The sequence below is a fragment of the Lynx canadensis genome, chromosome E2, assembly GCF_007474595.2.
Source record: "Lynx canadensis isolate LIC74 chromosome E2, mLynCan4.pri.v2, whole genome shotgun sequence".
Classification (NCBI taxonomy): Eukaryota; Metazoa; Chordata; class Mammalia; order Carnivora; family Felidae; genus Lynx; species Lynx canadensis.
In genome coordinates, this window is record NC_044317.1 from 51,817,444 (window position 1) to 51,827,093 (window position 9,650).

At 53.9% G+C, this 9,650-nt stretch overlaps 2 long non-coding RNA genes across 2 annotated transcripts; one reads left to right on the forward strand and one right to left on the reverse strand.

Annotated features, from left to right (window-relative positions):
* Positions 1–1,950: 1,950 nt before the first annotated feature.
* Positions 1,951–2,861, reverse strand: LOC115502790. Its single transcript, XR_003965192.1, has 3 exons — positions 2,502–2,861; positions 2,087–2,278; positions 1,951–1,993 (listed from the first exon to the last, which is right to left on the reverse strand). It is a non-coding gene; the product is annotated as an uncharacterized LOC115502790 (long non-coding RNA).
* A 240-nt stretch (positions 2,862–3,101) lies between these two features.
* On the forward strand, positions 3,102–4,222 carry LOC115502791. The gene is made up of 3 exons (XR_003965193.1): positions 3,102–3,183; positions 3,469–3,704; positions 3,817–4,222. It is a non-coding gene; the product is annotated as an uncharacterized LOC115502791 (long non-coding RNA).
* The last annotated feature ends 5,428 nt before the right edge of the window (positions 4,223–9,650 follow it).

Genomic DNA, 9,650 nt, shown 5'->3' on the forward strand with positions numbered 1-9,650 from the left:
AACTCCCTCCCCTCGGTCTCTGTGCCTCCGCCGCCCGCATCTCTGCCACTCGCTAGGTCTCTGGCTTTCCCATGTCTCTCTCTCCCTACCTCTGAGGCCCTGCCGTCGCTTTCTCCGTCTCCGTCTCCCACATCCCCTCTCCGTCTCTTCCAGTGTCTGTCTCCCCGTCTCTGTCTCCCCCATCTCTCCCTTCCTCTCTCTGTCTCTCTCCGTCTCCGTCCCTCCGTCTGACTGGGCCGAGCTGTCCCTCCTCTCCGTCTCTGTGTCCCCTTCCTCTGCCTCAGTCTCCCCGTCTTTGTCTCCGCTTCCCCTATCTCTCCCGCCTCTTGTCTCTGTCTCTCCCTCCCTCCTCCCCCCCTCCCCTGTCTCTCTCACTCCCACAGCCGTGCTCAAAATCCACTTTTCATTCTGCGCAGACAGCGAGGGGGCCACTCGCTACTTTCATCGTCGCCCCCGTCCCCGCAGGCCCAGGCTTCTGGCAGCAGGCCCCACTCAGGGCAGACTTCAGGAAGGACTTCCCGCCCTGGTTCAGCACCGGGGCTTTATCGCTCGGGCCAGGCGGAGGCCAGGCGGCCCCGTGGCTTCCGGAGGCGCCCGGGCGAGATGAGCTCACTGCGAGTTGGCTGGGATTTCATCAGCTTCCTCCGCTGGAGTTGCCCCCGCTCCTTTTCCCCGCGCGCGGGCCGAGCGGGCCAATCCTTCGGGCGCCTGCTGCCCCCGAGCGGCAAAATGCGGAAGCGCAGGCGCCCCGCACCGTCCACCTTTGCTAACCAACCGTGTCACCGCTTTCCGAACGCTGCAGCTACGAACCCATTTAATCTTCACGACGACCCCAAGGGGTAGAGGCTATTTTCAATCCCGTTGACAACGGGTAAACTGAGGCCAGAGAACTGAGGTCGGCCGCTTAAGGTCACATAGCTGGTGAATGGAGCTCTTTGCGGGCTTACGTGGGGAAAGAAAGGAATGCTTGTAACCACCACGATGACTGTGGTCATTCATTCATTCATTCATTTATTCAGCAAAGCTTTACCGAGGGCCTCTTCTGTGCCAGGCACGGTTGTAGGCACCGGGGATACAACAATGAACAGAACAGACAAAAATCCCTGTCCTCATGAGGCTGACACTCTGGATGGGCGGGGGAGGGGGGTGGGGGTGGATACAGACAATAAAGAACATAAACAACAATACAAAGTGAGTCTTGGAGTCAAAGAAGGAAGCAGGGAAGAGGGCTCAAGAGTGTTGAGGATGGTTTTATTCACTAAGGTGACCAAGGAAGGTCTTCTTGAGAAAGCCAGTTCAGCAAAGGCCCGAAGGAAGGGGGCGGGGGGGGGGCGCAAGGAGTGCCGGGACAGAGGGAAGTGCAGGTGCAAAGATCCTGAGGCCAGAGTGGGCGCATCCTGGATGGTGAGAAGGTACTATGAGGCTGGAAGGTCTAGGAGTGAGCGAAAAAGGGGAGAGGGGTGGGAGGTGAGGTCTGAGAGGGGGTTGAATCCGGGTGAAGACTTTAGCTTTTCCTCTGATGGGGTGGGAGCCCCTGGAGGGCTCTGAGCCGAGGGAGGCGAGCCGAGTTAGTTCTAACAGGCGCCCTCTGGCGGTCAAGTGGGAAACAGGCTGTGAGCAGACAGCAGGGGAGCCCAGCGAGGAGGCTCCCGTGATAAACTCTGGGTGGGACGGTGGCTGTGGGGTCAGATTGAAGGGGGAGGCCCGGGAGGGGGCTGAGGCATTGGGTGGGGATGTGAGGGAGAGAGGGGAGTTTGGGGAAACTCCAGGTTTGGGCCTGAGCAGCTGGAAGGATAAAGAAAGGGGCTGAAAGAAATAACGATAATTGGGGCGCCTGGGTGGCTCAGTCGGTTAAGCGTCCGACTTCGGCTCAGGTCATGATCTCGCAGTCTGTGGGTTTGAGCCCCGCATCGGGCTCTATGCTGAGCCTGGAGCCTGTTTCAGATTCTGTGTCTCCCTCTCTCTCTGGCCCTCCCCTGCTCATGCTCTGTCTCTGTCGCAAAAATAAATAAAAGCATTAAAATAATAATATAATAATAATAAAAGAAATAACGATAATTAACGGCCGTTGTCCCATGCTATGTACCTACCGTGTGCCTGACCTCATTCAATCCTTATGACAATCCTGAGAGGCGGGAGATGGGGCAGGATTCTGGATTTAGTCAGATCTCTGTACCGTAGTTTGCAAGTCGAGCCTACATAATTTGCTCAGTACTGTTGGTGGATTCAACGGATAATGGCAAAAAGGTACAGCGCTGTTCTCGGCACTTTATTATTTCTAAAATTTTTTAAAAATTTATTTTGAGAGAGCGAGCGAGAGCCGTGGAGGGGAGAGAGAGAGAGAGAGGAAGGGAGAGAATCCCCAAGCAGGTTCTGCGTTGTCAGCGCACAGCCCGACGTGGGGCTCGATCTCGTGAACCGTGAGATCACGGCCTGGGCCGAAATCGAAAGCGGGACGCTCAACCGACTGAGCCGCGCAGGCGCCCCAGCACCTCACTTACCTTGCTGAATCCTTACAACATGCTGTCCACAAGCACCATTTTCCACGTGGGAAACTGAGGCACAGAAACGTTAAGTACCTTGCCTAGCGCAATACTCATAATTATAATAGATTTATGATAGAGGTGGTGGAGAGAGCTCTGGGAGTCAGAAAGATCCCCGTGGGTTCAAATCCCGGCCGGACGTGTGACCTCGGGCAGCTCACAGCATCTCCGGGCTTTGGTGTCCTGCTTTGTAAAGTGGAGGGTCGAAGAGTACTGTGGGAGCCGAGGCTTTGGGATGGGTTTAGGAGATAATTCACGGAACAAAAGGGAGGCCGCCGTGTAGACAATGAGTGTTAACTCACTGGCATTAAAATAAAAACTGAAAAAAAAATGCCAGTGTCAGCACGGATCCTCTTTCGGCGTTGGGGATACAGCAGTCCGCAAGCCAGTTGGGCCTTTAAAACGATCATGAGACAACAAATATTCATTCAGTCGTCCGGAGGGCCCTCCACGCTTTGAGTCGCGGGCCACCTCCTCCAGGCAGGACCTGCCGATCGCCTCCCTGCGTCTCCCCAGGGTCAAAAGAGTTCATCTGGCCTGTAGCTCAGCCCCGAAGGGCTTTGCCTCAGAAGATGTGTGGCTCTTTGCCTCCTATTGTGTCTGGCTGTCTACCCCAGTCTCCCTTTCCACCTTTCAGCCGGTGAGTGGGGTCCCCATATTTCTTTCCTCCACCTGGGACGCCACCACAGTCATCTGGCTTGTCCCCCACGTTTCCCTCTAGGCTCTGCTCAAGCGTCCGCTCGTCAGAGCAGCCCTCCCGGACCATCTCTGTCCCCTGGGAGCAGCCTTATCTTGCACAGCAGCCCTCCTTTGAACATCCTTTTGTTTAGCTATTTATGGTCTGTTTCCTCTTGGAGAAAGTGAGCTCCATGGCGACAGGGACAGCCTTCCGGCACAGCTGTACGTTCCAATCTCCATTTCACAGATCCGCAGACGACAACGAGGCCCGGCCCAGGGTAGATTGGCACAGGGCAAGGACGGGTTCGTCGAATGAATGCTCGAGCCGCATCTCAAGCGGCCAGAAGGGCGCCCAGGCCGCCCCCTGGTGGCCAGGGCGAACGCGGGCCCGCTCGGCGGCCAAATTTCCCACCAGAGCTTCTCGTAGCCTGATAATGACGGACTAATGCGAGAACTTAACTCCGTTTCACATATAACCACAAGGTATTTTTTACGGGTATTTTTTGAGCTTCCAAATTGTATTTGCAAAAAAAAAAAAACAACACACACACACACAAAATTTTTTTTTTTTTACGTCTATTCGTTTATTTTTCAGAAAGAGGGAGTGAGAGAACGAGCTGAGGAGGGGCAGAGCATCCAAAGCGGGCTCAGCCCTGACAGCGGAGACCCCCGGATGCGGGGCTCAGACTTCCTAACCGTGAGATCGTGACCCGAGCCGAGACCTGACGCTTGACCCGCCGAGCCACCCGGGCGCCCCTCAAAATCCTTTGAAACGTTGTGGACACGAAGGCACGATGTACCTACTTTTGTAAAACCCACGAACCCCGAGTGCAGAAGCCCTGGGGGGAGAAACCAAACATTGCAGGTCCCCCGCCTCCTACCAGGACCCCCTGGGGACCCCCTTCTACTGACTCTCTCCCGGGCAATCATTATCCTCAAGTCAACCAACAGAGATTTAGTTGTGCCTGTTCTAGAACTTCATGCAAATAGAATCAAACCGTATGTGCTCCTTTGCGTCTGTCTGGCTTTTGTCGCTCAGCGTTTCGTTTGCGGGATGCATGCACGTGCTGGTGCGCCGGTAAGAGAACGTTCATGTTCACTGCCGTGTGGCATTTCCGCGTGCAAAGGCACCCCAGCGAGAGTATCCATTGTACCGCTGAAGAACATTCTGGTTCTTTCCAATTCGGGGCCGTCTGAGTCTGCTCGGGGCGGCCACCACAAAGTAGCCCAGGCCGGGTGCCTTACACGACAAAACTTTAGGGGGCGCCTGGGTGGCTCAGTCGGTTGCGCCGTCCGACTGCGACTTAGGTCATGATCTGACGGTTGGTGAGTTCGAGCCCCGCGTCTGGCGGGCTGAGGTCAGTGCAGACCCCGCTGCGGATCCTCTGTCTCCCTCTCACTGCCCCTCCCCCACTCACACTCTCAAAAATAAAGAAAACATTCAAAAAAATGAAAAACAACCCCCCCCCCCCATTTTATCTTCTCCTAGTTCTGGAGGCGAGAAGTCCTACCTCAAGGTGTCCCAGGGTTGGTTTCTTCTGAAGCCTCTCTCCTTGGCTTGTGGAATGGCTGTCTTCCCTGTGTCCATACGTGGGCTTCTTCCCTCTGTGCATGGATATTAATCTCCTCTTCTTGTAAGTTCATTTATTTATTTTTGAGGTGGGGAAGGGCAGAGAGAGAGGGAGACACAGAATCTGAAGCAGGCTCCGGGCTCTGAGCTGTCAGCACAGAGCCCAACCCTGGGGCTCGAACCCACGAACCGCGAGATTGTGACCTGAGCCGAAGTCGGATACCTAACCGACTGAGCCATCCAGGCGCCCCTAAGCTCTTCTTATGAGGACACCAGTCATAGGAGATTAGGGCCCACCTTAATGACCTCCCTTTCACTTAACTGCCTCTGTTAAAGGCTTATGTCCAAATTAAGTTACATTCTGAGGTGCTGGGGGGTAGGAACTCTGACATACGAATTGGGGAGGGGACACAAATCAGCGCATAAGCGGGGCGATTGTGTCGAAGCTGCCACGGTCGTTCTTGCCCACGTGCCCACGTTTGGTGAGCACGTGCAGGCATTTGTTGGGTAAATGCCCCGCAGTGCATTTGCTGGCTCACGGGGTATGTGTGTGCCTCGGACCGTCGTAGAACTTACTCCACAGCAGTTGGGGCGTTTTGTGTCCCCTCCAGCAGTGGGCGTCAGTCCCGGCTGCCACGCATCCTCACCAGGCCTGTGACCTTGTCGGGCCTTTTCATCTGGGCCGTTCTTTTGCCGGTAAGCGCAAAGGGTTATTCGCGTGGTCTTAATAGATACTGAAAATCGCCAGGATCTCCACCACTCCTTTCAAGGGAAAATTGTGCTATGTTGTGTTCAGAAATCAACAAGGGCGGGGCGCCTGGGCGGTTCGTCAGTTAAGCGTCAGACTCGGGTCGTGATCTCGTGGTTGGTGCGTTCGAGTCTCCCCCGGAGCCCCCAGAACGAAGAACCCTGCCCACACCTTGCTTTCAGACTTCTGGCCTACCAGAAGGGTCGAGAATACCCTCCTGCTGTTTTCGGTCACACAGCGAGTGGCCATTTGTTACGACAGCTGCTGGAGCCCTGGAGCCCGTTTTCCTGTCTGTGAAATGGGCGTGAACCAGACCTTTGAGGCCCGTGACACAATTGGAAGGAGAGCATCCCTTTAACCAATAAGCGAGCAAACGTCTGTGACGTGTCTCCAGAGGCCACGGGCCGAGGCCGGAGGGAGGGGGCGCTCAGGTGATGGTAAGAGTCACGGTTAAGTGCACCTGCTGGGTGCCAGACACTGTTGTAAGTGCCTCTGGCTGAGATCAAACAACAGGCATTCATTCACTTGCACCTCTGGGGGGGGGGGGCGGGCAGAGACACAGAATCAATTTCTTTGGGCCCAGATCAGGATGTTGGCTGGGGCCACATTCCCTGGGGAGGTTCCAGGGGACAATCAGTCCCCTGGCCTTTTGAAGCTTTTTTCCCCAGCTGTATTTTTTTTAAATGTTTATTTATTTTCGAGAGAGAGAGAGAGAGAGAGAGAGAGAGAGCGAGCAGGGGAAGGGCAGAGAGAGAGGGAGACACAGAATCCGAAGCAGGCTCCGGGCTCCGAGCCGTCGGCACAGAGCCTGATGTAGAGCTCGAACCCGCGAACCGCAAGATCGTGACCTGAGCTGGAGTCGATGCTCAACCGACTGAGCCACCCAGTCGCCCCCATGTCACCCTGTCTTCTGTGTCAAATCTGCCTTTGCTTCTTCCTCTTATAAGGACCCTTGGGATTGCGGTGAGCCCCCCCCCCAAAGATTCCAGGACCATCGCCCCATCTCAAGATCCTTAATCACATCTGCCAAGTCCCTTGTGCCACGTAAACGAATATTCACAGGTCCCAGGAATCAGGGTGCAGACATCTCTGGGAGCCAGTGCTCAGCCTACCGCACCTTCCAGTAGCCCGGTGGGGTACAGGCACTGTTATTATGTTACAGATGGGGACCCAAAAGCTCAGAGGTGTTAAGTAACTCCCCCAGGGTCCCACAGCTCAGGCGGTAGAGCTGGGATCTGAAGTCAGCCGGCCTGGCTCCAGAGGCCACGATCTTACCTGCTCTCCACCTGGCATCCCTGTGGTCAGGCAGCCCTGAGTTCAAATCCCAGGTTGGCTTCTGGGTAGCTGGGTGACTGAGGGCCAGCGCTATGGGCTCACTTCCTGGGCTGACTGGGAGGGGCAGGGACATCACAACTGTCAGGGACACTTGGGTGGCTCAGTCGGTTAAGCGGCCGACTTCAGCTCAGGTCATGATCTCACGGTTCGTGGGTTTGAGCCCCATGTCGGGCTCTGTGCTGACACCTCAGAGCGATAATGGCGAACCCCTTGAGTTGCCCAGAGTTCGGGTGAAAATGCTCAGTGCCCCAAAGAGGGACTCTCAGGGTCCAGCTCCCTCTGAATCTTATCTTCTGACCTCCGACAGACATTCAGAGAAGGGCTTGCTTTCAAGTTTCACTTTTCTAACGTTATTACAGAGATCCAAGCAAAGACAGAATCTCATCGTACTTTTCCAGCATCCCTCTTTCTCTCCACCCCCACAAGCGATGGGTCTATACATACGGGCGTATATGCGGGTACGAAAAAGCTTCGCTTCTCAGCCGGGGAGAGGCAGCCCCACCCCGCACCATGACACCACCCTTGGGTCATCAGGGTGGCAAAGATTAAGAAGTGATAAAACGCAGCGTCAGTGAGGCTGCGGGGAAACGCGCGCCCTGGGCTTGCTTGAGGGAGTGGGAGTTGGCACAGCCTCTTTGCTGAGCTGCTACCTCCGGAGGTGGTTTTACTGTCAGGGAGATGACGTGCAAGCCTCTCGATGCCTCGTCCAACCGAGCCGGGGCTCCGGCCCACACCCCGGGAGGTGCTTTTGACTTACACACTTTTCATTCTCTGATGTAAAAGGGCTTCCAGCTTTGTATGGACTTCAGGCCCTAAGCAACCTGCATCCGCCTTGGGTTGCTCTTACTCAACGTGATAATGGGAATGAACTTTCGATCGAGGAATTTGTCTTTGTAGAAGCTGTAATAATGGTCTCCATACACGGAGAACTTAACTATTTTAGGTCTTGTGCCGAGCACTTGGTGTATTAATTCATTAATCCGTTCAATTCTGCACCACAAGCCTAGTAGGGAGGTGCTAGGATACCTACGTCGCAGATGAGGCTACATTCCAGACAAGTTCTGCACAAGCTCAAGGTCACACAGTTGGTAAATGACAGAGCCAAGATTCAAATCCAAGCCTTCTGGCTTCAGAGTCAGTGGTCTTTTATCTTATTTTTTCATGGTTACTTATTTATTCTGAGGGAGACAGAGAGGAAGAGGCAGACAGAGAGGGAGAGAGAGAGAGAGAGAGAGAGAGAGAGAGAGAGAGAGAATCCCAAGCAGGCTCCGTGCTGTCAGCGCAAAGCCCGATGTGGGGCTCGAACTCACGAACTGTGAGATCATGACCGGAGCCAAGATCAAGAGTTGGACGCTTAAATGACGGAGCCACCCAGGCGCCCCCAGAGTCCGTGGTCTTAATCATGACATTAGGAGTCCTTTTTGAGCAAGGTCAAGTACTCACAAAGACGTGTGCCTCGGGAAGTTCAATGCGGCACTATTGGCGATCTCCCCAAATTGGAAACAACTCAACCGTCCATGAGACCAAGTGGGGCAAATTATGGTCCATCTCCAGGATGGAATATCACACAGCAGTTTTAAAGGCTGTCAACTATCCATTGTGAAACGGAAGATATACAGCCACAGAATCGGTGGCTCAGTTGGTTGAGCGTCCGACTCTAGATTTCAGCTCAGGTCACGATCCCAGGGTCGTGGGATCAAGCCCCGCGTCAGGCTGTACCGTGGCAGTACATTGCCTGTTGGAGGCACTGGGGACACAGCAAGGTATGACGACAGACAACACAGTGGAGGGGACAGAGAACAAGATAAGTAAGTAAAACATTTGATTATTTATTTATTTATTATTTAAAAAAAAAATTTTTTTTTAACGCTTATTTATTTTTGAGACAGAGAGAGACAGAGCATGAACAGGGGAGGGTCAGAGAGAGAGGGAGACACAGAATCTGAAACAGGCTCCAGGCTCCGAGCTGTCAGCACAGAGCCCGACGCGGGGCTCGAACTCACGGACCGCGAGATCATGACCTGAGCCGAAGTCGGCCGCTTAACCGACTGAGCCACCCAGGCGCCCCGTATTTATTATTATTTTTTAATGTTTATTCATTTTTGAGAGAGACAGAGAGAGAGAGCAGGGGAGGAGCGGAGAGAGAGGGAGACACAGAATCTGAAGCAGGCACAGAGCCTGATGCGGGGCTTGAACCCACGAACTGTGAGATCATGACCTGAGCCGAAGTCAGACGCTTAACCGACTGAGCCACCCAGGCGCCCCAACATTTGGTAGTTTAGAGGGCGAACAATAAAATGGAAAAATAAAGTGGAAAGATTGCAAGGGATGGGGAGTTTTGCAACTTTCAAACAGGCGGTTTCAACGCAGGCCCCTAAGTGCAGGTGACATCTGAATGAAGAAGTAAAGCAGTCGTGCGGTAGGTTTGGCAGGTATTTGGGGAGTTATAAGAGAACTCAGTTGTATGTGTAGAGAAGGTCTCTGAAGGGCTGTTAACTGTAACCTTATAAGGGGCAAGGGATTCGCAGGTACTTCCACTTTCCACAGTTTAAATCACAAAATAAAATTACCAGTGACCTCAGGGGATCCGGTCTGCCCACTTCAATGGTCAAATTTTGTATGACGTGTAATGATAGGTTTATCACGTTGGCGTTTTGGTTAATGCATGGAACCTCCTGGAGTCTGCAGCCACATCCGGATCTCTCAGTGAGCGTCTTGCAGTTCCTGGAAGGCGCTAAGCTCACTCACCACAGGGCCTTTGCACAGGCTGTGTGTT